General features: G+C 38.7%; 1 non-coding gene across 1 annotated transcript; it reads left to right on the top strand.

Moving 5' to 3' along the window:
• Window positions 1-2945: 2945 nt before the first annotated feature.
• On the top strand, window positions 2946-3054 carry LOC141636383 (small nucleolar RNA R71). Its single transcript, XR_012541000.1, has one exon. It is a non-coding gene; the product is annotated as a small nucleolar RNA R71 (small nucleolar RNA).
• Window positions 3055-20094: the final 17040 nt, after the last annotated feature.

Raw genomic sequence — 20094 nt, 5'->3', positions numbered from 1 at the left:
ACCTGTTAAAAGCGACATGGCACTCATCAGTAAATTCAAAGACAGCATCCTTAAGGAGCAATTGTGTAAGTGGTTTAGCAATTTTTGAAAAATCCTTAATGAAACGCCGGTAAAAACCAGCGTGACCAAGGAAACTCCTCACTCCTTTAACATTCACGGGAGGAGGTAATTGCTCAATCACCTGCACCTTTGCCTTATCAACATGTATACCTTTATCAGAAATCAGATGCCCTAACACAACTCCCTCATTGACCATAAACTGACACTTTTCTCAGTTTAAAACAAGATTAACATCTATACAACGCTGCATGACTTTATCAAGGTTAGCTAAACAACGATCAAAGTCACTAGCATAAACTGAGAAATCATCCATGAATACTTCCATAATATTTTCTATATAATCAGAAAAAATCCCCATCATGCACCTCTGAAAGGTAGCAGGGGCGTTACACAATCCGAAAGGCATTCTACGAAATGCAAAAACACCCTGTGGGCAGGTAAAAGTAGTCTTACTCTGATCGTCTGGATGAATAGGGATCTGAAAGAACCCTGAATATCCGTCTAGAAAACAGAAAAATTTGTTAGAAGCAAGTCTTTCAGTCATTTGGTCAACGAAATGGAGGGGGAAGTGGTCTTTCTTGGTGGCGGCATTCAACTGTCTATAATCAATGCACATCCGCCACCCTGTCACTACTCGAGTTGGTATTAATTCATTTTTATCATTTTTAACCACGGTAGTCCCTCCTTTCTTCGGGACTACCTGAACTGGGCTAACCCACTTGGAGTTGCCAACTGTATAAATAATACCTGCATCGAGTAGTTTCATCACCTCAGCCATAACAACTTCCTGCATCTTCGGGTTCAACTTGCGTTGACCCTGTCTGTAAGGCTTGTGGCCTTCTTCCAGCTCTATCCTGTGCATACAAACATCAGGGCTGATGCCCTTAATGTCATCCAAAGAATAACCCAAAGCTTCCTGTTTTTCTTAAGTACACACATCAAAGCAGACAGCTGGTCATCGTTAAGCTTAGAGCTAACAATAGTGGCACGCTCCGTATCATCTAGAAAAACATACTTAAGATTAGGAGGAAGTGGCTTACGCTCTGGCACCTTTACCTCTACAGCATAGACAGAATCAGCTTCAATGGTGTAGCAAGTGTTGACCAAGTTATCGTTGGCCAGGCTCAAAAGCATCTCATCTTCTTCTCCATTGAGCTCGTAGCTCTCCATTGAGGCAACCAAAGCATTTGGCTCCTCAGCATTCTCCACTGTATTACCTGCACACTCATCTAAACGGGTTAGATCAGCTAAGGGATCCTTGGCTAAGGATTCCCTCCAATTATAAGTAACAACCCTATCAACAATATCAATGGAATAACACGTATCATCATCGCGGCGGAGTTCGGTTGCCTTGTGAGCAAGATCGAACTCAATGGTGTCATCCCCTACCTCTAAGGTGATGGTTCCCCGTTTGACATCTATCACAAATTTTGTATGTAAGAACGGTCTGCCGAAAATAATAGGTATCGATTGTCTCTCGCAATGTCCAAAACAACGAAATCGACAGGAATAAAAAACTTACCCACTCGAACGGGTACATCCTCTAGAACACCTATAGGTCTCTAAGTCGATCTATTTGCCATTTGAATGGTAATATCGGTCACCTTGAGTCTACCAATGTTTAACCTTTCGTAAACAGAATACGACATGACACTAACACTGGCCCCTAAGTCACAAAGGGCCTTTCCAATTACGTGGTTACCTATAGTGCAAGGAATTGAAAAACTACCCGGGTCCTTTAATTTAGGTGGCACATTAACTTGTGAAAGAGCATTACATTCCTCCACAAACGCAACATTACCATCATCACGAAAATTTCTCTTACGATTCAAAATATCTTTCATAAATTTAGCGTAAGAGAATGCCTGGGTAATTAAATCAGTGAAAGGAACCGTTACCTCGAGATTCTGGACCATCTCCAGAAACTTACCAAACTTACGCTCCAGCTTAGTAGCCTTGGACGCTCCGGATACGGGGATCGCAACACGGCCGTAGGATCGGTAACCTTCGGCTTCCGTAGGTTTAAAACCCCGTCAAATCATCAATGAGTGAAGAATCATGCGGACTAGTTGACGGATTTGCATCCTGCTCTGGAGTTCTGTCGATCGATCGGTATGAGTGGTCGATCGACCAAGTAAGGGCGTGAAACAGTTCTGTCAAATTGACCGTCAGTGTCTCGGTCGATCGACCGAGAATGTTGGTCGATCGGATTGGATGTCTTTGGTGTGAATAGGTTCGACCGAAACTATTTTATCGACACTTGATCGATCGACCGAGAATGGTGGTCGATCGACGAAGTGCGGCATTCAAGCTCGTTTTGCGTGAGAATTTAAACGAGCTTCTTCATCATTTCGAGTCTTCCTTTGGCTTGTCGGGACTTTCATAAGAAAGGCCACTTTTGAGATTGATGGCATTGATCATCTCAACCGGCCCTTCACATTTGCTTGAAGAATTAGCGGCTTGCTTAGCCTCCATATTCTCCAATTGTTTCACAAAATTCCTTGAGGACTCAATACATTTGCTTCCATATTCGCCACTTGAACCAAAAGGAGTTGGACCATCTCTCTCAACTTCTCGATTTCCTCACGAGTTTTGAACGGGTATTTCAACTTTCTCCTTGGAAGCTTCAGAAATCTCGAGCTTCTCGAGACGGGTAGAAATGGAAGTTATAAGTGTCACAACAACAGTCATTTCTTCACTTTGCTTTCGTGACTTTCCACGCGAACTTCCAAACTCGCTCTATGGGTGCCATCTCCTCAATAGTGTTCCAACCTTTACTTTGACCGGTATTGTTTTGAAACCTGCCATTAGCAGCTGCATCCAAGATGACCTTGTAATCATCATATAAAGCATTGTAAAATAGGTTGCAAAGATACCATTGCTCGAAACCATGATGAGGGACGGCTCGGACCAAACTTTTGAAACGTCCCCATGCTTCACAAAAATCTTCGTCGGCTCCTTGCTGAAAACTCGTGATTTTACCCTTCAAGGCATCAGTCTTTGAAAGTGGGAAGTACTTCTTGTAGAAGGCTAATGCTAAAGATGTCCAATCCGTGACTCCAGCTGCTACCCTATTGAGGTAGCGGTACCAATCTCGCGCCGAATCCTTCAAGGAGTACAAGAACATAAACCCCTTTACTTCATCTTGAGTTACCCCCGCCGGTATAGGTATGGAACAGCACTAGTCTGTGAAAGTTTCCATATGCTTCAAGGGGTCTTCATCTAGCAGACCCGCGAATTGATTTCGCTCCACTAAATCAATATAAGAGGAACGAAACTCGAAATTACCGGTAGTAGGGTTAGGTAACTGGCGCCCCTTTGGAAGGTGGTGCTCCTTTGGCTGAAAATTATCATATATTGTAGCCATAATTTCCAAAGTGAGAGTACTCAAGTCTTCCTCTCAAAAACCTGTCTTCTAACTGTGCAAAAGCAAAACTAGAAGCAAGATAAAGCAACGGCCTCAAGGAATCAAAGTTCCTTGAGACAAGAAAAATAAACTAAAATAAAGCAAACAAAATTACACCGTCTCCCCGGCAACGGCGCCAAAATTTGATACCGTCGTTTAGTACCAAAATTAAATTTATAATTCCAAACTAAAACTATAGCTAGTGATAGTAAGGGTCGAACCACAGAGAGACAAGGTTGATTTTGTTTTCTATTTTTCGGTTTATAAAAGTAACAATTAATTGGGGTTTTGAAATTGGTTGATTAAGCGGCTAATTGCTAAAATGAAAATTCTCAACAAGATAAAAAGGGGATCGGGAACTTCGGTTCACCATGGCAAATATCAGGACAGTAAGGTAGCAAAAGTCTTATAATACGGTCTCAGGGAAAATAAGCTAGACTTTCGATCAAAGCTCAAATAACCTCACGGTCTATTAATTCCCTAGAATTTATCAATGCTTTCGCTCAAGAGAAATTCCAAATCTAACGATAATTCAAATTACCAATCTTTCAATCTAGTAAAGAAATTTATCAAAAGATAACTAAACCAATACGGAAGAACTCATACTACACAACAATCCTAATTTAATACCATGGCTCACCTTGTTCCCAATCAAAGAAATTACCTACGCATAATTATAACTATTCTAACTTCGAAATTAATAATAAGGGAAATTCTACGATATACCCCTGTAGTTTTTGAAATTCTACCATATACCCCTCCCTTTTCAAAATCATCACAAATACCCCTGAATTTTGTTACTTATTCCACAATATAACCAAAGTTGTTTCTTCCGTTAATTTTTCCGTTAGTTGCTCACGTTTTCCGTCAAATGGTATAATTTTTGCAATCTTCATCTTCTTCATCTACAATATTCATCTTTTTAACTTCCTACCTTCCTCTTTATTCTTTTCTTTTCACCCATTATTGTCATTAATTTCACCGATATCTTTATCCCCCCACCATCAATATCATTTATATGTAATCAATCTGATCAAAAGCACAAAAAAAGGCAATTTCCTTTCCCAAGTTTCCTAACACCAACCCCTAATCTCTGACATCTACTCCAATAAAATATTTAATCTTAATTACAAGTCGAGAAGTTCCTAAGTTGGTGTGAGACGTAAGAGCATAGGTTATACAAAATGAGTATATAATGGGGCATGTCAAAATGTTGGTGGCTATTGGGATCGAGTGGGGTGGTTTTTGAGTTGTTGAATGGCGGGGTCATTAACGTTATATTGTATGAAAACTTGAGAAAGATTGGTGAACATGATTTAAAGGTGTAGAGCAAGTGAAAAAGATGAAGATGGTGGGTGAAAAAGATAAAGATCATGAGTGAGGAAGATAAATAGAAGTAATTAACAGAAAACAGACGGAAAATACCACCAAGGTCACGCTTGAGAATCAACTAAAGACTTCAGGGGTATATCGGATAATTTGAGAAAAAGAGGGGTACCCCATAGAAATTGGAAAAACATAGGATTACACCATAGAATTTCCCTAATAATAAAGAACAAATTTGACATAATGGAATCGAACTAAAACAAATGAGAAGAACTCAATTACGGAATTCAATTGATGAAAACAAGAATAAAAATAACAAGGAAATAAGGAAGAGGAAGAATTGCATAAAAAGCTTACTAATTGAATTTAAGAACAAAGCATTCAAAATCGAAGGTTTCCGTCCCCAAGCTAGATCTAAAACTGAGTTTTCGGAATGAAAAGCATGACCTAAAAGTTGTTGCGTTCTACTGATAAAAAGATACTGAAAGTTAATTACAAGTTGGGCTTTTAAAAGTCTAACACGAAGAAAAACGTATCAGCTCGAAAACTGGTCGATCGACCGGTCAGCACGGTCGATCGACTGAATATGCGGAACAGTAACATCCAATGAGCTCCAGTGGTCGATCGACCTCACATTCTAGTCGATCGACCGAAAATACTGTGCATTGGCTCTCTAGTTCCTTCCAATCAACTCTTCACTCCTTTGCACGCATCCCAAGGTGAGTGAATCTGAACCTCCTTCCTATGGGCTTCCTTGAAGTTGCTTCCGGAGGACGAATCTGGCTTGATTTAGCTTACTTCCACGCATTCCTACAACAAATCATAGAAAATGCAAAGTAAACCGTTTCGGGAGAAATAGTAGCCTTAAGCTAACAATTATGCATAGAAATACGTGCCAAAACCACAGATAAAGTGTATAGAAAATGCACGTATCAACCTTTAATAATGGACTCTCACGGGTCACTCTTCTCTCATGAAGCAAAGGGTGAAAATATATATATAAGAGAGAAAGAAAAATAGTCGCTCACCTAGACTACGACCCACATAAACATGCATGCAACTAATATGATAGACAATTCTAGCTACCGTACACACATTCCAACCAAACAAGGTCTTGTCACAGCCGAGGGCTTACAAAAATATGGTAAAGTGAGGCAATGGGTAAGAAAAGACAAAACATTTATGGGAATGTGTGGGTATAGGTTATCAAGCTAGTACCTAAATAAAACCAATTGACAGCATCCATTCTCACTCAATTATGAATTAAGCATAGTACCCTTCATTTGGCACAGAACTCACCAAACCAAACTGAAAATACTCCTCAAATGATATAGATAAACCATAGGAGTGAAACCGTCTCATCAAACAACATCTTTTTTTCGAAATCTTTTCTTTCTATTTTTTTTCGGTTTCTTCTTTTCTTTTCTTTTTCCGAATTTCTTTTTCAAATTCTTTTTTTTTTCATTTTTCATGTCTTTTTTTTCTTTTTCACGTTTTTTTTTTTCATCATCCTCCCTTTCTTCATAGATTACCAACTCCGAATCATCAAATACAAGCCAAACTTGGCACAATGAAAAATATACCGCAAAAAACATACACTAACTAGCTTGATAAGGCAGACTAAATTTGGAATGTAGTTAAGGGTCAACAGGCAAATTTGGCTAATGTGGAGTTAAATGGGTAAGAATGAAAGAAAGGGAAATTGTAAGCACCTCCCTGCATGTGACACCAACCACAAACCTGAATGTATGTAGGCAAAAAGCAATTGAATTTCATATACGTGCAAATTGATGAACATGTTATGTAAGGAGTAACTACTCACAATCCTACATGAAACCGGTCACAAATGACGCCAGTTTATAAGGCTCTAAATCCTTAGAAATATATAAGTAGGTTGCCAAAATTTCAGGTCAAGTCTATTCGTTCAGATAAATTTAAACATTAACTCGTAGATATGCAAAAGACAAAGCCAAAAAGAATAATAGTTTATTGCAAGGCTTAAGCAGAAAGACAAATTATAGTGCACTGTCATCATTGAAATCTACCGTTCCGACTCAACCTATATGCTAAATAAATGTGAATTTTTTTTTGAATTTTTAACAATTTTTCAATTTTTATGAGATTTTTGAATTTTATATGAAAATAAACAACAATGCATACAAAAATTAAACGTGACAACAGAAATGCAATAAAACAACATGCAGACACAGATATGGATGCATAACCTCCCCAAACCAAACCGTACAATGCCCTCATTGTACCAAAACATGGATAGGAAATGCAAACTAAAGGAAGAAGAGAATAAATACGGAAAGCTTACAAGATACGTGAAAGAGGGACCTCCCCAAACCAGCCATGAACATGGGAGGTTGCTAAAGGCCCGAAATACCGTCACAAGAAGCTAATCCAAGTTGAAAACACTCGATGGCACTCGAACAGTGGTCGATCGAGTGGGTTGGGCATCCAAAATTGCTCGATCGAAAGGAAATTAGGTCGATCGAGTAGTTCTCTCTTTGCAGGTGCTCGATCGAGTAGAACAACTGCTCGATCGAGAGGATTTATCAGCAAAAGTGCTCGATCTAGTACAAAAAGTACTCGATCGAGTGATTCTCAGTGTGTTCCTGCAAAACGCAATAAAAACAGCCCGCAAACTAACAAAACAAGCATACTGATATAGGTTTATGGTATGAAAACCATTTATTACAACTGAAATGAAATAAAAATGCAAAATAAAAACTCCGGGTTGCCTCCCGGGTAGCGCTAGCTTCAGTCAGGTCCCAGCTCGACCTTCTTTTTCTTCGAGCTTCTCTAAACAATCATAATCAAAACAGCTCAAAACGCGCAACATTAAATCATAAATCTGCGCATGTGCTACACAGAAATATAAGTAGCACCACAGTGGAATAAAGAAATAGGAAATAAAATTGTACAACCGTTTAAGCCTAACAAATTTTCTATGTGAGCTCCTAAATTTATCCACATAATAAAGGAGCGCAGGAGCAACTGACAATCAATTAGGGCTCCGTTTTAGATTAACGAAATTGAAACGATAAGGACGGCGAAAAATCGTTAAATTACGCGTCCACATGTGAGAGGGTATATTATTGAAATACGAAGCATGAGTGAAATGAGGCATTATACTATTCAAACAAACAATAATAGAATTATCGTTTATTACCTCGGGTTGGTTGCTCTCAACGATGGAATCATAGATAAAGGAATTTATTACCTCTTCCGTGCTAGGAGCAATTACCGACTCAGCTGTCCTTTCGTCACCCTTCTCAGTGGATTTCGTCCCGTAAATCGCAGCCTTAAGTGCATCCAACTCGGCCTTGAATAGGGGCGACTCACCGAATCCATTATCATCATCAAAATTGTCGTCTAAAATGAACCCAAGCAACAAATCATTGCTATCGCTGGCCAACTCACTCGATCGAGCAGAATTATTACTCGATCGAGGACTTCCCTCCTGATTTTCACTCGATCGAGTGCTTTGAACCACTCGATCGAACAGCTTTTCTGGAAATTCACTCGATCGACTAATATAAGTCACTCGATCGAGTGATTCTTCCTGTACAGCGCTGAAATCCTCGTGTAAGGCAGTGAAATATGATAGAAATTCGTCATCCGAGTCATAAAAATCATCCTCAGCATTGGGCAACACGGTTTCTTCATGGGGAAAACCGCTCTCAGTAAAGTACACCTCTTCTGGTTGCTTACTATCCGACTCAACAGCTAGCTGAGCTATTTGTGACTCCAGCTCAATGAATTGAGCTTCCATACGTCTATCACTCTCTTGCCTTTTGGAGGCAAGTATTTCCAACAAAGATTTCAGCTCCGCAATCTCTTCTTTCCGTATATCAGGAGGATCTTGTTGCGGCGGCCATTGATAGAGTGGATGTGGCGGCACAACTACAGCTGCTTGACTAACTCGACTGCGCTGCTGGAACGCGTAAACTTCGTCATTTTCTGCCATGCAAAAGGCTGCATTGTGCTCAAGACACCACATCTACATGATGAATCACCCGATGCGCCATATAATGGAACATAGGTGACTGGTCAAAGGTACTCAAGCCTTCCCTTTGACGATCTTTCATCTAGAACTGTCTAGGTAGTACCTGTAAGGCCTATCAAAACAGCACTAAAGAAAAAGATTAGAACGGCCTCAAGGGAAAAATCCCCTGAGGCTAAAAAAATGCATGTAATTAAACAAATAAATAAATAGTTGCCTCCCCGGCAACGGCGCCAAAATTTGATACTGTCGTTATGTACCAAAAATAAAATACCTAAATATAACTAACAGAAGCTAGCGATAAGTAGGGTCGATCTCCACAGGGAAGCGGTTTACTATCTACTTGTCTATTCGGTCTGTCAAATGTCACAAGTTGGGGGTTTGAAATGTTTTGACTAAACTAATAGAATTAAGGCAAGAGGAAATAATGAAGAAATACAGGGGTAAATCAGATAAAAGAAAGAAATATGCTAGGAATCGGTCTACCGTGGCAGCTACACTATCGGGTCAACTGAGTCGATTAAATTATTGATAAGAAGAGCGAGGTCGTCACCTTTCGGTCCCTAAACCTACGATTATACCCTTTCGGTCTATAATCGCCCTAGGGTCTCCTTAACTTAGCTTCCGCCCTAATTAGGTATCACCTATTGTAATTAAGCAAGCCTTCCCTTCCAATCTTTCGATCCAGGTTGGGGGTAACTAATTAATTGGTCTCCTGCATGCATTCATTCAACCTAATCACAATTATATTGCTTAATACAATTCTTGTCGCAAAACTAATCTAATCATGTCGATCCTAACATATTGCTACCACGGTTTCCCTAGTCCTAACATATTAAAGGAATTAGCTAGACATAATTAAATAAAGAACATAAATAATAAAGAGAGGAAGAGAAATCAACATTAAATTAAAGAGGAAAAAGGGAGTGAAATGTTACTGAAATAATCCGGAATTAAGGAAGAACAAAGTAGCAGGAACAATGTAATAGAGCAAAGGTAACGTCTGACAGTGTCAGATGATAAGGAGAGAGTTTACAAAAGACATCCTCCCTTCCTATTTATAAGAAAATAGGAATTATTTAACCTAATGACGGAAATAAACTAGAAAGCCCAAGCCCGTAGACGAATCAACTCGATCGAGTGGATTTAAACTACTCGATCGAGCAAACTCAGGCTCAAACCGCTCGATCGACCAAAAGAAGTGCTCGATCGACTTAACACTAATATGAAACTGGTCGATCGACCAACTAAAGTACTCGATCGACTTATTACTTGACCTAAAACCACTCGATCGACCAGTTAAGTACTCGATCGAGTGGATCTTGACTTCAGCAGCTACAAAATCTCGTTATTGAAGCTTTGCCTTGTCCTTTTAGCTCTCGAAATGGCTTCACGCATCCCAAGACAGCTATATTTCCGCTCCAAATTTACTCTTCCTCCAAATGCATGCAAATCGGACGGTAAAAGGCTTGATTTCACTACTTTCTAGTCCATTCCTGCAATTAAGACAAAATAAACCAAAGTATCATATTCGGGGCATTTCGTAGCATAAAACTACAATAATGGCATGGAAATACGTGCATAAATAGACCAAAAAGACTATATAAAATGCACGTATCAACGTTGTGAATATATATTTGTGTTTGTATGTACGTATAGATTGTATGTGTGTATGCTATGAAAGTGTAACACCCCCTTCTTACCCGGCCAAGGTAATGGGAGGGTGTTACCATCTCGGTTTCCTGAGGCGGTGAATCGGAGTTGCAATTAAGAAACAACTTAAATAAATAAAAAGTTTAGTGATTTAGAAGCGATTAAATAAATGAAGATAAATGTGAACTAGACATGATACAACTTATTGTCTACCATCTAAGTTATCTATTTATGCTACTCGACTCAAAGTCTGGTGCTCGTCCTGTCTCCCGCGTTACATCAAACCAACCTGTACTTAACCTCCTCCCCATATGATCGGAAATATCACATGGATCGACAGAGGCCACCCCGGAAATAAGTAACAATTTATACAGACACATAACACGTCAGTTTAAATAAATAAATATAAGACACTACACAATGTATATAAATATGCAACATGCCAAAGATATAAGTAAGACACTACCATACAATCACCACGCCGGTACCAGGACACGCCCAGACGTACCCACAACCGCCGGTGCCAGGGACACGCCCACGAAACCACACCTCACAAATTTTTACTCGGAACACGTTCGTGGTACCGGGCCCGAGAGCGATTCGGATCCCCTGCCAAACATCGTGCCTTAACCACACGTCCCCTCCGTAACTCAAGTCATTAATGTTAACATTCCTCTTGGAGTGGGAAGCTCTAAGAGGCGACTCAAGCGTAAGACGATCTCCCAACCGCCTTACGTCTCCTCAACAACAAGTATCACCACCAACAATTTCCAGCCACCACATATATTACTAAATGGAACACAATATGCCAATATGCTCATTTCACGATGAATATGCATAATCTTACCAATTGCGCCTCTTTCTCATATATCATGAATGGCAATCATACCACCTACCCATATATGCCAACAACCACATGTTATAATACAAATCCAATGACATAATGAAACCAACACTATTAACTCATCATCATGTTATGAAGAAATACAAATAATACTATCAGACTAACAACAATTATACACAACAATCATGTCATAATGCAACAACAACACAATAATTACACATGCAGCCATTTACACTTATTGAAACCAAGTAGGATTAACTTACCTTTTAGCATACTCCAAAAGCTACTCGAAACCACCAAGGATCCGTCTCAAAAGACCGTCTTATCTTACATAAATTACATAATACTATCATAATACATCCTACACTATTATACCATACAAAAGCCCTTATTATTACCCATTAATTACTCATAATATTAATTAAAACACTAATTAACATTACCCATGAAAACCCCCAAATTCTAGGGTTTAGTTCAACATAAAAAGAAAAGGAAAGGATGAGTATCAACTTACCAGTTGAAGGGAAAGAGAAAGAATCAAGCTTGGTGAATAATCCTTTTAAATCTTGGCTTTGTCTTCTAGTTAGTGTTCATGGGAAGTTTCTAGAGAGTTGTGGGTGCTTGAAGATAAGGTAGGAGTGAAATAAGGGAGGAGAAATCTGAAAAGAGTGGTTTAAAAGAGATAAGGTCCACCACAAGCTTACACGCGTAAACATGGACAACGACAGCGTACTCGGTCGAGTGCTCGGTTCACTCGGTCGAGTGAACCGCCACTCAGTCGAGTTACTCAACATCAGGATGTTTCATAGAGCTACATGTCGTACTCGGTCTCTCACTCGGTCAAGTACTAGGTTTACTCGATCGAGTATAGGCCTTATAAACTATGGGGTATTACAATCTTCCACCCTTAAAAAGAACTTCGTCCCAGAAGTTCACCTCACTCTCTCTCGTTTCTGCTACTCCCTGAAGCCTCATCACCAACTATCAAGTACTCTCGCGAGGTTCTTACTGTCATCATCACTCCCATTATGCCAATGTGATTCTCATATCTCTCACCATGCTCACACGTTTTCCTTTATCGTATATCCTCTTGATACGGTCGTTATGTACCAAAAATAAAATACCTAAGTACTACTAACAGAAGTCAGTGGTAAGTAGAGTCGATCTCCACAGGGAGGCTAAGTTGTTAATTATCTGTTTAACTCAGTCTGTCAGAATGTCACAATTGGGGGTTTGAAGTGTTTTGACTAAACTAATAAGACTAAGGTAAGAGAGAAAAGGAACGAGGAATTAACAGTAAGAGAAGGGAACTAGGATTTCGGGTCAACAATAAATGTCAGTCAGTCACAGCTAAGGTCATAGATCAGTCGATGTGTCGGTCTAAGGGGCAACGAATATCTCCTTTCGGTCTAAATTCGCCCTAAAATGCAATTAGCTTAACTTTCGCCCTCACTAAAGCATCCTATTGTTCACTGCAGGTCTCACCCCTTCCAACCTTTCGGTCTAGGTCAAGGTTTACCAATATTAAAAGGCTAATTGTGTCGACTCAACCAGCAGGATACAGTTAAAGCAGCGATTAACAACATAGACTACAACTACAACGACATATCTAATAACCTAATTAGCAACTAACATTGGTCTAATGAATCACCTAGTCCTAGCAGAGGAATTTAGCTAGACATAATTGAATAAAGAATAAGAACAAGGAAAAGAATAATAAACATTAACATAAAATAAAGAGGGAAAAGAAGTTAAAGAAGTTACAGTAGAAATAGATCCGGAATTAATAGATGAATAAAGTAGCAGCAGTAAAAGTAACGTATGATGTGTGTGGCGGAGAGAAGAGAGAGTTACAAATGACGTAATTCCTTCCTATTTATAAGAAAATAGGAATGATTCAACCTAATGACGGAAATAAACTAAAAACCCAAGCCCGTAGGAGAATCCACTCGATCGAGTGATTTAAAACCACTCGATCGAGTAAACTAATGCTTAAACCACTCGATCGAGTAGAAAATCTACTCGATCGAGTAAATCCTAAAATGCCACTACTCGATCGAGTAGAAAAAGGACTCGATCGAACATAATTCTACTCGATCGAGTACTTTCCAGCAACAATTTCTTGCTTTGTGCACTGAATTTCAAACGGCTGCCATTTCTTCGTTACTTGGTCAAACAGGGTGATTCCGGTGTCATTGGAAAGCTAAGAGGACAAACTTTCATCCCCAATTTGAATCACCTGAATATTAGTTGTAGAACTCGAGATATATCTCTCCCAAGTAGGCATTAGCAATTTGAAGTTCTTCCTTTGCTCGCCTAGCTATCTTTCTTCTTTGCGCATCTCAAAATAGCTACATTCCCGCTCCAAATTCACTCTTCCCCCAAATGCATGCTAAACGGAAGGTAAAAGGCTTGATTTCACTACTTCCTGGTCCATTCCTGCAATTAAGACAAAATAAACCAAAGTAGCATATTCGGGGCATTTCGTAGCATAAACTACGATAAAAGCGTGGAAATACGTGCATGAAAAGGCCTAAAAAGACTATATAAAATGCACGTATCAAATCTCCCCAAACCAAACCTTTACTCGTCCTCGAGTAAACTAAATGCAAACTAATGGAACGGTAAAGATAACTCAGAGCTAGCTACAAATGGCCACTTAAACCAATTTAATGCAACAAACTAACACTTATGGCAAACAGTCAAATGCAAACGAGTTGTAATATGTTTATAATAAAGATGAACCGTCGACCTTGCAAGACCTTTAATAATGGACACTCACGGGTCACTCTTCTCTCATGAAGCAAACGGTAAGCATATGAATGTAAGAGAGGAAGAGAAATAGTCGCTCACCTAAACTACGACCTACACAACATGCATGCAACTAATATGATAGGCAATTATAGCTACCGTACACACATTCCAACCAAACAAGGTCCTGTCACAGACGAGGGCTTACAAAAATTTGGTAAAGTGAGGCAATGGGTAAGAAAAGGCAAAACATTTATGGGAATGTGGAGATATAGGTGATCAAGCTAGTACCTAAACAGAACCATATGATAACATCCATTTCCAACTCAATTATGATATTAAGCACAATGCCCTTCATTTGGCATAAAACTCACCAAACCGAACTGAAAAATACTCCTCAATAAATGTAAATAAAGCATAGGAGTGAAACCGTCAACCAAACAACATCTTTTTTTTCTTTTTCTATTCTCGGTTTCTCTTTCTTCTTCTTCTTTTTTCATTTTTCATCACGTTTTTTTCTTTTTTTTTTCTTTTTTCATTTTTTTTCTTTTTTTTCTTTTTTTCATCAACCTCCTTTTCTTCATAAATCACCAACTCCAAATCGATATGATATGAACCAAATTTGGCATAATGAAGTATATACCGCAAAAACAATCTAAAGTAGCTTGACAGGGCAGGCTAAATTTGGATGTAGTTAAGGGTCAAGAGGCAGATTTGGCTAATGTGGAGTTAAACAGGTAAAAATGAAAGAAAGGGAAATTGTAAGCACCTCCCTGCATGTGACACCAACCACTAACCCGAATGTATGCAGGCAAAAAGCAATTGAATTTCATATACGTGCAAATTGATGATACATGATATGCAAGGAGTAACTACTCACAATCCTACATGAAACTGGTCACAAATGACACCCGTTTATACGGCTCTAATCCTTAGAATATATAAGTAGGTTGCCAAAATTTCAGGTCAAGTCTATTCGTTCAGCTAAATTTAACATAAACTCGTAGATTATGCAAAAGACAAAGCTAAAAAGATAATAGTTCATGCAAGGCTTAAGCAAAAAGACAAATAATAGTGCAATTTCATCATTGAAATCGACCGTTCTGACTCAACCTATATGCTAAAATAAACGTGAAATTTTTTAATTTATTGAAATTTTTAATTTTTATTAAATTTTATATGAAAAATAAACAACAATGCATACTGAAATTAAACGTGATAACAGAAATGCAATAAAAACAAGATGCAGACACAGATATGAATGCATAACCTCCCCATACCAAACCGTGCAATGCCCTCATTGTACCAAAACATGGAAAGGAAATGCAAACTAAAAGAGAAAGAGAGTAAATGCGGAAAACTTACAAGATTGCGCGAATAAGGGACCTCCCCAAACCAGCCAGCAACGTGGGAGGTCACTAATAGCTCCGAAACATCGTCACAAGAAGCTATCCAAGCAATGGGCGTCCAAAAAAACTCGATCGAGAGGAATAGTGGTCGATCGAGTAAAATTGTGGTCGATCGAGTAATTTTTTTTTTTTTTTTTTTTTAGGTACTCGATCGAGTGAAATAAGTACTCGATCGAGTGATTTCAGGAGCAAAAGCTCTCGATCGAGTACAAAAAGTACTCGATCGAGTAATCCTCAGTGTATTCCTGCAAAACGCAATAAATGCAGCCCGCAAAACTAACAAAACAAGCATACTGATATAGTCCATGGTATGAAAACCATTTATTACAACTGAAATGAAATAAAATGAAAAATAAATCTCCGGGTTGCCTCCCGAGTAGCGCTACCTTCTGTCAGGTCCCAGCTCGACCTTCTTTTCTTCGAGTCTCTCTAAACAGTCATAATCAAAACAGCTCAAAGCGCGCAGCATTAAATCATACATCTGCGTATGTGCTACAAAAAAGCATAAGTAGCACCATAGTGGAATAAAAATATAGGAAATAAAAATGTTAAACTGTTTAAGTCTAACAAATTTCCTATGAGAGCTCCTAAATTTATCCACAAAATATAGGAGCGCGGGAGCAATAGACGATAAAAATAAGGTCCCCTTTCAGATTAACAATATTGAAATGATCAGGACGGCGGAAAATCGTTAAATTATTCGACCTACTGGGAAGGGGCAAAGCATTAGAATGTGCAGCGTAAGTTAAACGAGGCAATTTACTATTTAAACAAACAATAAATAAATTATCGTTTACTACCTCGGGTTGGTCGCTCTCATTGACGGAATCATTAACAAAGGAAGATATTACCTCTTCCGCGCTAGGAGCAATCAACGACTCAATTTGCCTCTTCGTCACCCTCCTCAGTGGATATCGTCCCGTAAATCGCAGCCTCTTGTGCATCCGACTCGGCTTTGAATAGAGGAGATTCACCGTATCCATTATCATCGTCAAAATCGTCATCCAAAACAAATCCACATGACGAATCAATGCTCTCATTGCGATTGATCGATCGAGTAGAATTGTTGCTCGATCGACCATTTCCTTCCTGATTTTCACTCGATCGAGTAGAAATATCACTCGATCGAGAACTTTCTTCTGGAAATTCACTCGATCGACTAATATAATTCACTCGATCGAGTGATTCTTCCTGTACAGCGCTGAAATCTTCGTGTATGCTATTGAAATATGATAGAAATTCGTCATCCGAGTCATAAACATCATCCTCAGCATTGGGCAACATGGGTTCTTCATGGGAAAAACCGCTCTCAGTAAAGTATACCTCTTCTGTTTGCCAACTATCAGACTCAGCTACTAACTGAGCTATTATAGACTCGAGCTCATCAATGTGCGCGAAAAACCGTCTATCATGCTCTTGCCTTTTGGAGGCAAGTATCTCTGACAAAGATTTCAGCTCCGCAATCTCTTCTTCTTGTATATCAGGAGGATCTTGTTGCGGTGGCCATTGATAGGGTGGATGTGGCGTAGGAGAAGTGCAGTAATTACCATATCCCCAAGATTTCTTCCTTTCCCAACTAGCAGGTTTTTCAGATTGGGCTTCAAACTGAGCGATTAGTCGGGAGAAAGATGTCATCTTGGCAAAAGGGATCGAAGGTACTCAAGCCTTCCCTTCGATAATCTCCCTCGTTAGCCTGTCTAATAAACCTGTAAGCCTATCAAAACAACATTAAAGAAAAAGATAAGAACAGCCTCAAGGTACATAGTCTTCCCTTGAGGCGAAAGACAACCAAAATAAAACAGATAAAAAGCGTCGCCTCCCCGACAACGGCGCCAAAATTTGATACGGTCGTTATGTACCAAAAATAAAATACCTAAGTACTACTAACAGAAGTCAGTGGTAAGTAGGGTCGATCTCCACATGGAGGCTAAGTTGTTAATTATCTGTTTAACTCAGTCTGTCAGAATGTCACAATTGGGGGTTTGAAGTGTTTTGACTAAACTAATAAGACTAAGGTAAGAGAGAAAAGGAACGAGGACTTAACAGTAAGAGAAGGGAACTAGGATTTCGGGTCAACAATAAACGTCAGTCAGTCACAGCTAAGGTCACAGATCAGTCGATGTGTCGGTCTAAGGGGCAATGAATATCTCCTTTCGGTCTCAATTCGCCCTAAAATGCTATTAGCTTAACTTTCGCCCTCACTAAAGCATCCTATTGTTCACTGCAGGTCTCACCCCTTCCAACCTTTCGGTCCAGGTCAAGGTTTACCAATATTAAAAGGCTAATTGTGTCGACTCAACCAGCAGGATACAGTTAAAGCAGCGATTAACAACATAGACTACAACTACATCGACAGATCTAATAACCTAATTAGCAACTAACATTGGTCTAATGAATCACCTAGTCCTAGCAGAGGAATTTAGCTAGACATAATTGAATAAATAATAAGAACAAGGAAAAGAATAATAAACATTAACATAAAATAAAGAGGGAAAAGAAGGGAAAGAAGTTACAGTAGAAATAGATCCGGAATTAATAGAAGAATAAAGTAGCAGCAGTAAAAGTAACGTATGATGTGTGTGGCGGAGAGAAGAGAGAGTTAAAAATGACGTAATACCTTCCTATTTATAAGAAAATAGTAATTATTCAACCTAATGACGGAAATAAACTAAAAAGCCCAAGCCCGTAGGAGAATCCACTCGATCGAGTGATTTAAAACCACTCGATCGAGTAAACTAAAGCTTAAACCACTCGATCGAGTAGAAAATCTACTCGATCGAGTAAATCCTAAAATGCCACTACTCGATCGAGTAGAAAAAGGACTCGATCGAACATAATTCTACTCGATCGAGTACTTTCCAGCAACAATCTGCTGCTTTGCGCACTGAATTTCAAACGGCTTCCATTTCTTTGGTACTTGGTCAAACAGGGTGATTCCAGTGGCATTGGAAAGCTAAGAGGACAAAATTTCATCTCCAATTATAATAACCTGAATATCAGTTGTAGAACTCGAGATATGGCTCTCCAAAGTAGGCACTAGCAATTTGAAGTTCTTCCTTTGCTCGCCTAGCTATCTTTCTTCTTTGCGCATCTCAAAATAGCTACATTCCCGCTCCAAATTCACTCTTCCTCCAAATGCATGCTAAACGGATGGTAAAAGGCTTGATTTCACTACTTCCTGGTCCATACCTGCAATTAAGACAAAATAAACCAAAGTAGCATATTCGGGGCATTTCGTAGCATAAACTACGATAAAAGCGTGGAAATACGTGCATGAAAAGGCCTAAAAAGACTATATAAAATGCACGTATCACCTCTCCTATACTCATATGTTTACTCATACACTACTCATATACATACTACCCTCATTTTCCTCCTTTAGATTCCCAATTGTTACATTCACTCCCCTTAAAAGAGAACTTCGTCCCTAAGTTCAACGCTCAATACTCATAAGGTACTCTCAAGGGACTCATCATCTAATGCCGCAAGCCATCACTTCTCGGGTTTACTAACCGTCACTAGTAGAAAAAGTGTAATTGACATCAGTTATTTTGCCCCATTTACATCGGTTTTGTGACGATGTTTCTGGGGGTGACGTATATAGTATTTTAACGATAACATCGGTTCTAAAACCGATGTAAATAGCATACAATATACATCGGTTATAGGTGAAAATCGATTTTAATAGTGTCTTAATTACATCGTTTTTGGTCTAAAACTAATGTAAATATTACCATTATTTACATCGGTTTTAGTACAGAACCGATGTATATCAACCTTACATACATCATTTATTGACTAAAACCGATGTAAATAGGTATTTTTTTAATTAAAAAAAATTATATTTTCTAGACTATTTTCTTTTTCTAAAGCCCAATTTATTATTAGCTCCGGCCATATCACGAGGAAATCGTGTCTTGAATAAGGAAAAAATTTGGCTATGAAATCTAAATACATGTATCATTTCATGAATAAATATCTGTTAACAACCAATTCCACCAACAACTAATGGCTTCACAAGCGATACATAATGAATTAATAACCTAAACTATTCCTAAACAAACAATAGACAAACTTGTTTCTCTAAGTGGGATTGGAAAATTCTACCTAAATTGCTCTTGACTTTTGAAAATATGCCTATTTCAGATAATGAGTTCCACTTCCAAGTTGATGTATGTGCAAGAGCTTGTGGATTTGAAAGTTCAATCCCCTACAAGAAATAATTATAACCGCAACATTAGTTACCAGATTTTTATTCGCGGAATTGAGGCTAACCATAAACATTCCTAGGCAAGTGATAAAAATGGCCACAATAACGACGAGCACGTGGCGGCAAAACATAATCCCATAGACTTTTAGAACATGATTATTAAAATTCTTATAAAAATGGCTTAATGTTCCAAATATAGTACGAGTAGTGTATATGACTTCAAAGTATGAATATAAAAAAATATCCAAGGAAAAATTAAATTTGTACAAACCAGGGTCACTGTTTTAAAGAGTTTGGTTATCAGTCAATTTGGTACAATCAAATGAGCCAATTTACAAATAATTTCAGAAATTCACACACCAACTTAACCTAGAATACTATTAAATCCTCTTTCAAAAAATTAAATATGTACAAACCAGGGTC

The sequence above is a fragment of the Silene latifolia genome, chromosome Y (assembly GCF_048544455.1).
Source record: "Silene latifolia isolate original U9 population chromosome Y, ASM4854445v1, whole genome shotgun sequence".
NCBI lineage: Eukaryota > Viridiplantae > Streptophyta > Magnoliopsida > Caryophyllales > Caryophyllaceae > Silene > Silene latifolia.
The sequence above is the reverse complement of the archived record's forward strand: the minus strand, read 5'-3'. Positions and strand labels throughout refer to the sequence as shown.